The sequence below is a fragment of the Macrobrachium rosenbergii genome, chromosome 2, assembly GCF_040412425.1.
Source record: "Macrobrachium rosenbergii isolate ZJJX-2024 chromosome 2, ASM4041242v1, whole genome shotgun sequence".
Taxonomy (NCBI): domain Eukaryota; kingdom Metazoa; phylum Arthropoda; class Malacostraca; order Decapoda; family Palaemonidae; genus Macrobrachium; species Macrobrachium rosenbergii.
In genome coordinates this window covers 63,210,020-63,224,648 of record NC_089742.1, presented here as the reverse complement: position 1 = coordinate 63,224,648, position 14,629 = coordinate 63,210,020, and the positions used below count along the sequence as shown (strand labels likewise).

General features: G+C 40.9%; 1 long non-coding RNA gene across 1 annotated transcript in view; it reads right to left on the bottom strand.

The window, feature by feature from the left end:
- The window catches only part of LOC136847887 (uncharacterized), a 49,768-nt gene extending 35,878 nt beyond the window's left edge, over positions 1-13,890 (bottom strand). Inside the window, exon 1 of the long non-coding RNA XR_010855878.1 lies at positions 13,756-13,890. This is a non-coding gene — a long non-coding RNA (uncharacterized lncRNA). The remainder of the gene's footprint in view (positions 1-13,755) is intronic.
- Positions 13,891-14,629: the final 739 nt, after the last annotated feature.

The following is a 14,629-nucleotide window of genomic DNA, read 5'->3' as shown; positions in this document are numbered from 1 at the left end:
AACACACAGCACCCAATTCCTCTTATATCTCCTCTTATTACCAAAATTCTTCCACTGCTCAGGAGACCAATCACGACACTCAGAACAGGGATTACTTACATTACAACCCGGCATCTGCTACAAACGGTATGTGGGTCTGTATCCAAGGCGGCCAAATAACAAAAGCACAGTTATTACCAATGCCCGGGCATCTCCTCTGAGGCCTGGATTGCTTAGATGATTCATGGGTTTGCATTTTCTAGGAATGCAAACACACACACACACAGCACAATATCACACAGTAACACAAAAAACATTCAGAATGACAAACCAGAATGCCGAGGCATAAATTGGACAGGAAGAGCTAAAGCAACTGGCTTCTTGGCGATTAAGGCAGCGCTGTCTTGCTCGGAAGGCGGTTAAGAGAGAACTGATATATCGCAGCATATGTTGGGGGAAGCCAAGTTGGGCTCCGCCCACCTCCTTCCCCAAAGACTATCTCCCGTTGCCACCAAAACCAAAACCTTGTGCTATTAATAACCAGACTTCCACTGGGTGCTAGAGAAATCCACTTATAAGGGCTTCAGGTTTGTTAGTTATGAAAAATACAAAATTTAAAATTTGTCATATTTCTTTACAAAGTTCCAATTTGCTATTTTACATACATTTAAACTACTGATTGCAGTGTTGGAGTTCTTTCTTACCCCTGGGTCACTCTGCAAGGAAAGGGTAACCTTGAAGTGACAAGTTTAGCAGTGAGCACTTTGAATCTGGCCTCTCATATAGAGATTTTGAAGTCAATTTTTAGTGTATTTAACTGTCTGCTGTACTTGTGCTATCTTCATTTCACAGCAATAATAGAGCAGTATTGTCTTCATATTGTTATATCTGCTGGAAGGTCAAACTCTTCATTTTCAATCTTATAACATTTTTAAGAATTCATAGCCTTAAGAGTTTGGAATGGCAACCCAATAACTTAGCTAAATTATCCAGTAAAAACATTTAGTGGCAGCCATGTGCAGGTGACAATTATTCAGTTGTTAGTATCATTCTTAGGGTACAAGATCAGTCTATTGAGTCATGAGGTGGCCTCATGTTTATTAAGAAAAAATTTTTTTTTATCACAATCCCATTAATTATCTGAATGTTCTCATATTCACCAGTCATCTTGTCTGCTGAAGAAGGTAGGCTCACCACATTGTCGTATTTGCCCTCTGGATCCTCGGGTGTTTCAACTAATAACCTTTCATGAACCTTTGATGCTGGCAATTGTTCCCTAGGTGTTCACACTGCAGAGGATTGCTACTCTTGCTTATTACTGATTTTATCCCTTGATAATCATTACCTTTAGCTCTTTTATCACTTACTAATAAATAAAAAAGTTATTTCTGCATTAGCAGGTTATAGCCAGTGACTGGAATTTTCTTTTGATATCAGCATTGTAAAGTGCAGATAACAGTAAGTATTGCAATAATATTTTGATCATTCCAATTAGTAAATTTACTTTGTGCATAATTATTTTTGTTATAGTAATGGGCAAAAGTTATTACATTAAAGTGTCTGAAAGTGAGAGCTTGTCTGCAGTTTTTTTTTTTTTTCTGTTTTGATTCATTGTACTGCAGCAGAGTAAGTGCACTGTATTTCACTTCATTTAGTTTAGTTTTATAAGTGACAAATATTAATTTGTATTTTTCAAGGCTACCAAACCTGAGATCTTGAGATTAGGATAAATCTGGTGCCAGCTGGAAACCAGTTTAAAAACAATCAGAAATCATATATGCAAGGAATCTGTGGCATCTGGCATCTGATACGCAGATGAGGTGGAAGCGGGTCAGAGACCCAGCTGGAACCTCATGATGCAATCAGGCTTTCTTCCAACCCAGGATGAGACATAAGAGGGGTGGCTAGAGGTGGGCAGTCTATGTTAAGACCTCAGGTTTGTTAGCTATGAAAAATACAAGTTAATTAAAAATTTGTCATTTGTTCTTACACGGAACTAACCTTCGGTCTTAACATTAGGACAGACTCACACTTGGAGGGAGGTATGAGAATCCTGAAGCGACGGGAGGTTTGGCACACCTGATCACTCTTCCTAGAAATTAGAGTTCTAAGGAAGAGGACCTAAGCCTCTGAAGTTGTTAGATAAGTGGGTATCTAACACCAAGTCCACTGGGTTAAAATACAATGCAGCATGTTAGATTCATTGCATATATGGAAGTCAAATAGAACTATATCTGTTCAAGACCATGTCAGCCACACATAACGGTTTTGTCACCACTTCTCACCCCCCTTACCGGAGAGAGAAGTACAGGCTACTGAGAAGCAAATTTTAATGTATAGAACATAAAAATGCTGTAACAGTATGGCTGCAACACTCGCCTGCATCAAGCCAGTTCCAGCGTATGATGTGTCTTATTCTTCAAAAAACTGCCGTAGGTAGAGAGGAAAGGAAAAATGGAAAGAAAAGAGACCAGTCATTTCACTCATTCTCTCTTCCACACTATCATCTTAGGCAAGATGCAAACAGTCCCGCTTGGGGCACTGGATGAGCTACACAACTTTAGCAGCCACCACTGGACCTAAGGAAAAAATGTGCAAGGACCTGTGGGCAATGTCCTTCAGGCAGAAGGAAGTGAAATGTGGTCTGATGAAGCCAAGAACCAGTATTCAAAATCCTATGAACAGAAAACTTCTTAAATGCCAGAGAGGAACTTATTCCTCTGATGTCATGTGCCTTAGCATGCACAGTACTGTATTGGAGACAGAACTTGACAATGAGGCATATGCTTGCCTAATTACCTCACGCAGCCAAAACGAAATGGTATTCTTGGACACTTCTTTCTTGGCTTGGCCTGTGCTAACAAAAAGTCTACAGCACCTAGGTCTTAGGTGACGAGTCATTTTCAGATAGCAAAGCAGTAACTCCTGAGGATCGCTGTTAAGAAAATCCCTAAGGAAAGGGATGGAAAACATGGCAAATTTGTCATCGTGAACCGAGGGATTTTGAGTTTTAGCCACAAATTCCAGGAGAAATTCGAAAGCCACAAACCCCCAACCCCTGGTATGTTTAACATCATAATCTAGACCATGGAGCTCACCAACTCTTCGAGGAAGCCAAGGCCTAGAGAAAAACTGTTTTCAAAGTCAGATCCCTGTCTGACGACTGATGCACTGGCTCAGATGTAGCTCAAGAGAGACTACCCAGCACCAGAGTTAGGTCCCATGTAGGAGGCTTGAGTTCCCTAGGAGAACAAGACTGCTCAAAGCTCTTGAACAACAGAGATTTCCCAGGATGAAGAGATTTCCACGTCTTTCAGACGGAGAGCTAATCCTAAAACAGCCCTGTAGCCCTTGACAGCAGAAACAGAAAGGCCTTTCTCTGTTCTGAGATAGATTAGGAGTCCGCTATCTGTTGAACAGAAGTTCTGAGTGGAGAGAAACCCCGTCGATGACACCAATCACAGTAGACGGCCCACTTGCCCTGATACACAGCTGACGAAGATCTCCTGAGGTAGCCGGACATCTGAGTCGCTGCTCTGCAAGAAAAACCTCTCGCTCTTAAAAGATACTGGATAACCTCCAGTCGTGAAGAGACAGGGGCCCTACCGATTGGTAGGACCTCTCTACATGATGTTGGCAGAGAAGACTGTGCCAAAGGGGAAGCTCACTCGGCACTGCTGAGAGCAGAAACAGAAGATCCAGGAACTACTCCGCTTGGGACCACAAAGGAGCTGCTAGGGTCATCCTGAGATTCTTGGAACTCATCACTCCATTCAGGACACGATGGATCAGGCAGAACGGAGGGAAGGCGTAAACTTCCAGGTTGTCCCAAGGATGTTGAAGGGTGTCTTCAGCCACAGCGAACAGCTCCAGGACCACTGAACAATAGGCCTCTAGCTTTCTGAAGAACCTTGTAGTGAACAGGCCTAACATGGGTCTTCCCCACAGATGAAACAGCCTGTCTGCTATGTCCTGATGCAGAGACCACTCTGTACCTAGACCTTGTCCCTGACAACTTAGCTTGTTGGCCACTATATTCCTTTTGCCTGGGATGTACCCGGGCCATGAGCTCCAATGAGTTGTCGGTCGCCCATTGGTGCAATTTGACCATCAGCAAGTGAAGTTGGTGTGCATGGTGGCTGGCTTTTTATTTACCTCCTATATGTGCTATATTTATTATCTGGGGTTCCCTACTTAGCCTTAACAATCTGCTTCATTATCAATGGGTAGGATATTTGTTTTTGTATTGTATTTCTTGAAGTTTTCTTATTAAATGCATCAATTACATCTTTTGCTTCCAGTAACTATACCTGGTTTGTACTTTTCTGACTAATGGTATTTTGTTACCGTATTTTTTGTTTTGCATACTTATTGTTTCCTCTGATTTCTGTCAGAGTGATCACTTAAGAAGCTGTTGTAGAAGTTGACTTTAACTGCAACTAGGATGATGACTTTTAACATCAGCACCTCAATACCTTCTTCACAGCAACTGGCAACAATCAGTAGACAAACTCATTAACCAAGATGTTTTTTCCCCCTTTCACATTCAAGGCAACACTTGACATAGGCATGCTTTGTCTCTCTATCCCCAGCAAGAAGATAATAGTCATTCTTTTCACACTGACAGTTCTTCTGTCATGGGTAGGTTTGTCTTCAGAAATGCTAGAAATTGTAGAAGAGTCAAGGGGATACCTGTAGATGAGTCAATTATCAACGCCCCTTCTGGAGACAAACACACCCCTTCTCCCCTTGTTGAGCCAACAGACACTTTTAGGCATAAACCCACAGATCTAAGAAGCTTCAAGCTTTAAGGAGCATGGAGAGGTCAATTATCCAGAAACAGGCTTGTTGTCAAAGGCGATTGGAGACCGATCACTGGTCATTCCACTGAATGAGCTTGTGTGGCAAACTCATTTCAGGACAAAGACTGCATTGTTGTAGTGATCCATACTTCCATGTTTCTATCAGCCTAGCATCAAGGAAATACCTTCAATTCATTTTGGGCAGACAGGTCCTCAAGTTTTGAGTCCAGTATGTTGGCCTGGCAGCTGCTTTGATAATCTTCACCCAAACTATAAGACCAGTGGCAGCATGGCCAAATCAGACTGACTGATGTAAGACTTCAAGAGGTGCTTCAACTGGCTGATGATGGCACTGACAAAAAAAAAAAAAAAAAAAAAAATTACAATAACATTTGGTCCAGTTATGTCAAATAGCCCAGATAATTGACCTTCATGTCAACTAAATGGAGGCAAACAATGTTAACAAAAGCTATAACATAATTTCAATAAGAGCTACACATTTGAGTATGGTCATCATTTTACAGAAGAGGACTTGGTTGGTGTTGCCCAACAAAGGTCGGGATGAGGATTGTCATCTGTGATCCAGTGGATCCAACAAAGTCTCATTCCTCTGGTCAAGCTAAGGCAGGTCCCTGGCAGGGAACCTTGTATCACTGGAAAAACTGATTCCATGCAATCATGTTGGGTTGCAGTGGATAGCAGCTTCTTTGCATAACCTTGGTCATCTTCTATCATGAGTTCCCATAGATCCATCTTTCACATGAGATTTAATGTTTACAGACTCACTGACTTAAGGTGGGGCATACAACTAGTGGATCAAGTGATAAGATCCATCACAGAATGGCAGCACCCAAACCTAATTGTTAAATTATGTCTTCATAAACCTCCAAGCATTCCCATTTGGTAGGAACAACAGTAGGCGTGGTAACCAATAGTTTGACTATATTAATATTCTTGCCAAATCAGAAACACTAACCCAAAACTATGTGTTGACTAGTGGTTGAAATCCTTGTGTGGCAAAAAGCAAGCAGTGCTGATATGACACCAAGATTCACCACTGAAAGGCACAGCACGATAGGTGATAGTCTAAGGAGGGAAAATCAGGTTCTAAGGGCAGATTGGTGACTAAACTCCATTACTGTATCTGCAACCAAAATTTTGTAATCTAGTGACTTTAAGTGCCCTAGAAATCCTTCACAATCATCTTAAACGTTGTTACCGCAGATTAAGTTCACAAATTACCTGTAGGCATTAAGGGAAATGAAGGTGCTGATAAAGCAGCCAAAGCTGCATTTCTTATGACTAAGTCAAGTATATTTGTTCCTAACAGTGACATTTTCACTGTCTCTGACATCCATCATCTTAGTAAATGGCAGGACCTGTGTACTAATGAAGCCAACAAGAAACTAAAATGGATTAAACCTGTTGGTTATGACATTCTTGTTTCCCAAAAAAATAACTACATATAAGTAATACTGTCTTCAATTTGGATAAGCAGCACTTAAAATTAAACATGTTTTATGTCACTGTCAATTTTCAATAAACAACAGACAAGTTTTGGAAACTTATCCCTATATCCCTATGAGAAATTCTGTCAGACTCAACACTTTCTGCTTACGCAATAATTAAATATTCCAGGAGTTTTAATGCATTTACTAAGAACAAACTTCTTTAGCCATCCTTGTAAGCCAAGAATGTTGACTCAGCAGTCCTGTTAAAACTAATTTTGAAAATGATACTCTTTTAAATCTGAGGCATGCCATTGTTTGTTCATGATGACCCATAGATCCTTGGCAAAACTGAAGTACCCAACGTGGCTGAGCAAGGGGCAATAACATGTAAAACCTTGCCTCAATGCCGAGTCTGATCTCTAGGAACTGTTGACCCTTAAGGCACTGAAAGAGTGTGTATATTCAGGCTATTCAAGTGGGTCTCCCAGGGCACCTGCCTTTTTAAAGGGAGCCAGACTCTTCTTCCCTTATTGGGCGCTGTGGACGAAGAAAAGCAATCCTGAATTTAATATTTAACTATGAATATGAATCAACCCACAACCTCTGGCAACCCCTTGATACTCCCTTTGGATTCTTGTAGTAAAGGAAAAAGAAAAAAGAAAAACTATTCTAAAAGCAATTTGTATTTTTCTGAGGTATACAAACCAGTTTTTTATAAAGTATCCTTGAGCAACAGCTGGAATCGGTTGTTGAACTTGGCATCAAGTTAAAGAGGGGTGGGAGGGGAGAAAACCCCTCACTGACTGACATGAGCAACTTCATTTGGCCATAGGGACAGAGGTGGGTCTACATATATAAAACTCTGGTTTGTAGTATCTATGAATAATACAAATTTTAGTCCAATATTTTAAAATTTATTAGTTTCAACGAAAATACAAACCATCACCTCTTACATAAGTCTTACTCATTAGGTGGAGGACATCCCTGTCAACTGACTGGAGTCAAACAGCAACCGAAAATGCCATGCACCTGACTGCAAATTCTATAACTTACTGGTTTGGTGGAAAGGTTAACCAGAGAAGCAGTGCCCTGGGCCACAGTACCCTGCCCATGGAAGGGTACTCAGGATGATGAAAAAGTATCAAAACCATGAAATCCTTCATAAGGGAATTCATGGCGGGAGGAGGTTGCCTGCAAGAAGACTTGAGTATTTCTACTTAACCCGTACCCCCATTAAAAGGGAGAGCATAGGGAAACTCATCTTGGCCACTATTCTAAGATTAGTTGCTCAAAGTGAAGGTACCGATATCTAGCCCAACCCATCTTTATATTGTACTTTGATGCTAATCCAGAATGACAATAAGGAAAAACGTGAGTCCAGTCACTATGTATTCATCCCTCAGGCATACACTGTATGGTATCTGACAAGGAGCCAATACTCCAAACTGAGAGCCTTGGTCCTTCATGAAGTATCTTATGGCTTTCAAAAGCCGTAAGAAAACATCCTGTCTAGAACTAACAACCTTAGTCCCAGTGGGAGGGGTAGGAGAAAACTCTCAAATCTCAAGAATGGAGTGGAATTATAGAGAGAGGCTGCAATTCCTTTGAAACTGGATAGGATGCCAAAAACTTACTCACTACTTTCCACCTAGACTATGCTGGTCAAACAGACTATCTTGAGAGAGACACCTCTTGAACAAGGCTTCGTACAAGGGCTAAGGTGGTTGGGCTACACCGTAAAGGACAAGTTTTCCTCCCAATCAAGAGAACAATGCTATGAATTTAGGAAAAGTGTCCTAAACAACCTGTTACATATGGAAAAATCATTAAGTGGAGAAATTACAGGCCTCCAGACCAAAGACTGGCTCACTTATGAACACAAGCATACAGCATACCCTGACAGGAAGTAATCTCAGCAAGGGTGAATAAGAGTCTGTGACCTGCTTAGCCAACACTGACAGGATGGAGACCTCCAGTCATGGGCAGCAGCACCAGATGCCACTCACTATCAGCCATGAGAAGTAGCATGACAATCTGAAACATGAGTGTTAATCATTCACTGAAGAGAAGCAGGTTAAATTGCAGGAAGCATAGAATCCAGAACAGTCCCAGGATAATGGAATACTAATTCCATTACTTAATGTTCCTAGGAAATAGAACAGAGTACATTAAAATTCTGATCAGCCTAGAAAGAGATTGAGCATAAGGGAAAAACCCCGGCTCAAAATGAAACTTGTGCCGTTGAGGGAGTAAGAACTACACTGTCTGGCAGCTCGTTCCCTACTGGCAGGCATCCCAACATGCAATGTGGCAAACTTGTGCATCAGCAAATGCCACAATGAAAAGCAAGAACAGCTTCAACTGCATAGCACCAATGGCTCCTGCATTCCTAGAATGCCAACAGACAGATGAGGTGAGTCCTATGGCCATAAACTCCCTTCCAAACCAATCTTGAAGTGTGTTCTTGCCATCGTTCAATGCAACTGTAATAACGCATTTCAAAAGGAGACACTTCATTTAACTCGTCCAAGGGCCTACTGTTGTCCCAACACCACAATTGCACTAGTGACCTGAACCAGAAGGGAAGGGTGATCAAGAGGAGTTGATGGTGGTGCCTTAGCATCAAAGAATAAGAGGGAGAGAGTAGGAATCTGCACCCATGCAAAAGGGTTGAGAGATGACTGGTGGCTCAAGACAACCCGCCAATTCCAATCTGATTGCTCCTGCCTTAGTTTGCTGTCCTTATGAGCATACCTAGGACTTGTTTACTAACTGGTGAGATCCAACTTCTATTATTTTGCCGTGTCTCTTAAAAGGAAGTAGGAAGACTCCTTCCTGAGGCAGATGCCCAGGAGAAAACCCCATTACCTAAGTAACACAAGTATACCTAGCAAAGGTCTATAATGACATTTAGGTTGGAACTAGTAACCACTTGCAGAGCTGACTTTTGTTCATAGCAGACAAGAAAAATAAAACAAAGAGTTCTGATGGGCAGTTACTCAAAAGTATGTGTTTCTCAGAATAGTCTAATCATGAAGTTATTCCTTATGACCGACCATGGCACATCTCATGCCATTCCAGTTACAAACAGTATGTAGCACATACCTATGAATGGTTAGGGTTCACATTCCCGACTCGAGTCCCAGTCAAACTCTCACTTATGAGAAGCAACTGTCAAATACTTTGGAGACTGATCCCTCATGACTTCTAACACCTTTCTCCATTGTCTCTTTAAACCTTGCTGGCAAGGCTAGAGATCCTGGAGAATCCAAAACGGATGATGAGATGAATCAATGTCTGAGAGATAGGAGGTCAGTGGTCTTAATATGACTATGCATGGTCTTCATGATACTATGCCTGGGGAGTCCAAAAGGGAAGATGAGATGAGTCAGCATCTGAGAGAGGGGTCAGTGGTCTTAATACGACTATGCATGGTCTTCCTGATACTATGCAAAGTTCTGAAGTATCCATGACTCCAGTCCTTCTCTGTAGTACTATTTGCCAAGGCAAGACAAGTAACCCTATATGTGATGGCTGAAATAATGGGATAGTTGCATGGTAACCTTCTCTTCTCCCCATTCTTTTCCCTTTATCTCCTTAGCCATAGCTAGAGGAAGATTGAAGGACTGGGAAAATCTCCCTCCCTTCCTAAAGGGGAAAAAAGGCCGAGATACTGGTCTTCTCAACCCAAGAACCAGAGGGCCTAGCCACACCACCCAAAGTTTTGCTACAAACCACTTCACTGTCACTAAGGGCTGATAATATTCAGCTGATGGAAATGAGAACTCGGAACTATCACTACCTTCTCCACCAAGAAAATCCAACTGTAGAAACCCAAGGACCAGCCCCTCCACAATTTCCATGACGCTTTCTCCATCATCACTTCCACCTCAAATCTGGGGCAATCAACAAAGCCAGGACAACTGTACTCATTCAGGGCTACCTCAGGTAAAGAAGGATCAGGTGACAGGAACCTCTCCTCCTCCACCAGGTTACTGAGGAAGGACTACCCAGCATATTTGAGGCAGGACAAATCTTCCACAAGTATCCCAATGACGGTGAAGCCGTACAAGTACCTGGAACTTTATTATCATATGAGTGCAAGGGCAAGACATCTGCTAATGGAGCACTCCCTTAGAAGTTGTTTCATGCTCCAATGAAAAGTCAAGTTCAGGTTTATTAGAATTAGTTTTAACCCTCCCTTGTTATTGTTCCTTGTAGTGCAGGGATATTTTTCTGTACACAATGGCAGGCTTATCATACGGCCAGCCATGTTTCCACATAGCACCATAGTCAGCCTGTCATTCCATGGTTTAAAGCCTGCCACCTGCTTCACAAATGAAAACCTGCCTTGGATCGTAACCTCCATCTTTGATTACTTTTTTTAAGTCTGCAAGAACATACTGGAGGTCTCTTTGTCGGCAGATGCAAGTTCTGTAATTTAAACGTTATTAGTTTAAATTGATTTAACCATCTCTTACTGGCTGTGAAAGGCTTGGATCCCTCTTTAATATCAGCCTAAAAACCAAATTGTTCATACCAGGGATTGGGCCTTCTGCTGTAAATGCTTCCATCAATAAGGACCCCTCTTCTTTGTCACAACCTCTATCCACATGCTGTGCTTTTTCCCTTTTTACCAGCACTTTATCTCACACTGTGGAACCTACTTTTGCACTGATGGGTGCAGTAGCAAAACTTTCACAAAGCCTTCTCTTATTTATAGATTGTGCAAATCAATGATTTGTTCTTCAATTTCCTAGTGATCTCGGGCACAAGATTTTTCTTCTATTTCAACCATATCTAACTCCCTCACCATTTCAACTAAAGTAGGCACATCACAGGCCCTCTTGGGCTTGCTCTCACTACCACTAGATAACTAGATCCACTATTTCTAAGCTTTGGAGCCATTGCACAGGTTTACTGTAGAGCTGCTTTGTATAAAAAAGAAACAATGGAGCTTACAGACAGCATGGGAGATACAATACCAGAGGAGGACTAACAGTGGAGCGCATTGCTGCTTGCTTCAGAAGACAAAGGGTCATGCACTCAATTTGAACTTCATTTAATTTTTTTCCCCAACAGCTAACCACGCATAAGTGGATCCCCACACACTGGGATCCACTAACAGGATATGAATGTACTTGAAAAACCTGGCTCCAGTTTTGAGTCATGGTTACTTTGGTGCAAACATAACTATCTCATTTCCCAGTTATTTTGATTTTAATTTTTTAGTGCTTTGAACATTTCTGTCACAAATTGGTTAAAAGTTACTGGAACCCCTTATATCCTACAGTTATGGGAGAATAGTGGGTACAAGGATTACGGGTAGGAGAAAATACAAAATTGATGTACATACAAGAATGTATTGTAACAGCCCTGCAAACTCAGATTAAGGTAAGGTAAAGTTTTCTTACAATTTTCCACTTGAAACCACTCACTTCGTAAATGAGGATTGGGTAACCTAGGTTATGTTAGTGGGGCAGTCCAGTGGCCCCCGGTCATGTACGGACCTGATAAACTAGGTTAGGTTAGGTTAGGTGTGGTTGGGTTACATCACAACCATATTCATTTTAAATTACAGTGCCCTAAGTTAGTTTAGGTAAGGGAATCTAGTGGGAGCACACCCCCTACGAGATACAGACCTGGCATCATAGGTTAGGTAAGCACATAGCCTACCTCCAAATTTATTTTTACAGTGCCCCTGGTTTGGTTAGGTAAGGACCTGGCACTGTACGTTAGATTAGGGTACATACATCTTTATTTCATCCATTTTGTTTTTCCCCATCCAACTCACATGAATGCTATGTTTACTACTGTCCCCTCAGGTATGAACTTGATATAGAAACAAAAGTTGGGAAATTCCTAAGTACCATAAATTTGCAACAGATTTTAGTATGCTTTTTGTATTAAGCATATTATGGAGAGTTAGGAACAACGTACACTAACTCCAATAACGAGGAATGGTATTTATTGCAGGATATAAGAAGGGGTCCAGTACCTCCCAAATTTCTAATCTGCTACAAAAAGTAACCTCAGAAATGCTCATACCACATTTAAACAGGAAAATAATATTTACAACTCCAGAATGTAAATATATCCCAAAGTAAAAATTAACAAGTATTATTTTGCCCTAAACAATTAAGGGCAAGCATAGAACGAAAGGATAAGTCCCGCAGACGTAAATAAAACTAAACTTTCCTAGAATACCAGGTCCTATCCCAACCAGAACGTACCTACCTAACCTCACTTAGAGTGCCGTGCCCTGACCTGGCTAGGGGGCGAGATCCTGCCCCAAAAGTAATACTAAACATCGGAGACGGACTTGGCTTCCGTTTGGAGGCTGTCCCATGGTTCTGCACACTACTCAGCAATTACTTTATTGCATTTTGGACTTGAAAATATAAGCCTCCAGTTGTAATGTGTGCTTTAAACATTTAGACAGTGGACCCCACCCTTATGTTATATCTACAATTCAGGAAACCTCAGTGTTCAAGGTTTATTTGGAGAGAACACAAAATTATCATCATCATCATTCAGATGATGAACCCTATTCCTATGGAACAAGCCCATAGGCTTGGGGCCACTGACTTGAAATTCAAGCTTCTAAAAGATATGGTGTTCATTAGAAAGTAACAATGAAATAAGCCTGCAAGGACATTAACCTCACTTATTGTTCTCATTCAGAATAAAGTAAGTTTATGGAATGTTTGCAAACTAATATCATGCACACGGATAAAGACCTGCCCTCATAACCTAGGTTAGGTAGGTGGTAACATTTTATAAGTTGCCAATAAGACTCCAGCCAGCCATTTTTGCATGAAAACCCCTTTTGGGTTTTTCCTGCAAAAATGGCTAGGAAGTGATGGGGCACTAAAAGAAGCTAAAAATACCAATCAATCGTAACCTACGCGTGTTTACTGGTTAAAATTCTGCCGTATAGCTATGGAAGGGGGGGAGAGGTATTGTCTTACCTTGTAAATCGTAATTTCATTTATTTAATTTTTTATCATTTGCGTATAGTGTTTATGGGGTTCAAAATAACGAGAATGAAGAGCTCTTTTCAAAAATGTAGGTTAAAATTCCATATCCAGTACTGGCAACATAAAATAATACCAGTTAAGTTAGGTCGTGAGTGGTTTGCCGTCATCTGCTAACAAAACGCACGTCCAAATTATTCAAATCACCCTTTAACATACGAGAATGTCATAGCCTTTAAAATTTACACGTCCAAATTACGATACCGGTTTAAAGTAAAATGTTGCCACTTAGGCTACACTTAATCATCATCTTTGCCTTCATATAATTTTATGGTTCCCATAAAATTTAATATAGCCTAGAGGCATAAATCATCAATTTGTTCCCTACATCATAAATGACAGAGAAAGAAAAAATATTCGAGTTCTCTTATCACATCAGCCCCAACACTATGATCATGTGAATTACAGTACGGCAACTAGACTATGTAGAAGTAAATCACATACACTGTTATTCACTATTCTTTTGGTGACTGTGACAAACCTTACCTTGTTTTACGGCTTAACAGAGAACTAATGATCAAGCTGACTATCATGTCTCGTTTGTACCGTTTCAAAACACTTTCTAGCGCCGTTTGACAAGAAACTTCCATGATCCTAAATGAGAGCTTCGGAATATTCAACACTTTGAAATGCGCAAGTACAGCTTAGCGAAAATTAGTATTGTTCTCGAACAATGAACAAAATTACCTAATACTTAGTAATTTTTCCAAGTAAAACAGGATCACTATGACTGTTTTGAGTGGTTTGTATTTTCTCCAGTTATGCAAACCAGAGCCTTTTATATAGGATATCCTTCAGCTAAAGCTGGAAATGATCGTTGAACTTGACACAGGTGGTTAACTAACGTGCCATAACCAGGCACTTTTCTTCAGCCTAAGGCCGGCCACACGTGTGGGGGTATCTCAGTTCATCAGTTCAACACAACTGAACAGTTAAACCGATACAAATAAAATTTCAATATTTTTAACAGAAAGGATTAACTGAACTGTGTGTGTGTGGGGATTCAACTATATAATTCTGTTTAAAATTTGTGTTTAGCCTGGAGTGCAGTTGGTTGAGGTGATGTCACGTAAACCAAACCAAGTGATTGTTGATTTCATTGCACTGTATCGATCTGAATCTTGCCTGTGGCAAGTTAAAAGTCAAGAATATCATGACCACGCAAAGAAAGACGCTGCCTATGGCAAATTAGCAAAGAAGTTGGAGGAACTTGAACCTGGTGCCACCAAGAAGTCTGTCTTAACGAAAATTAACAGTTTGAGATCTGCTTATCGCAAGGAGAAAAAGAAGGTTGAGGCATCACAGAAGTCTGGAGCATCTACAAGCAGTTAATCTTTCATGTGGAGATACTGCTCTTCTC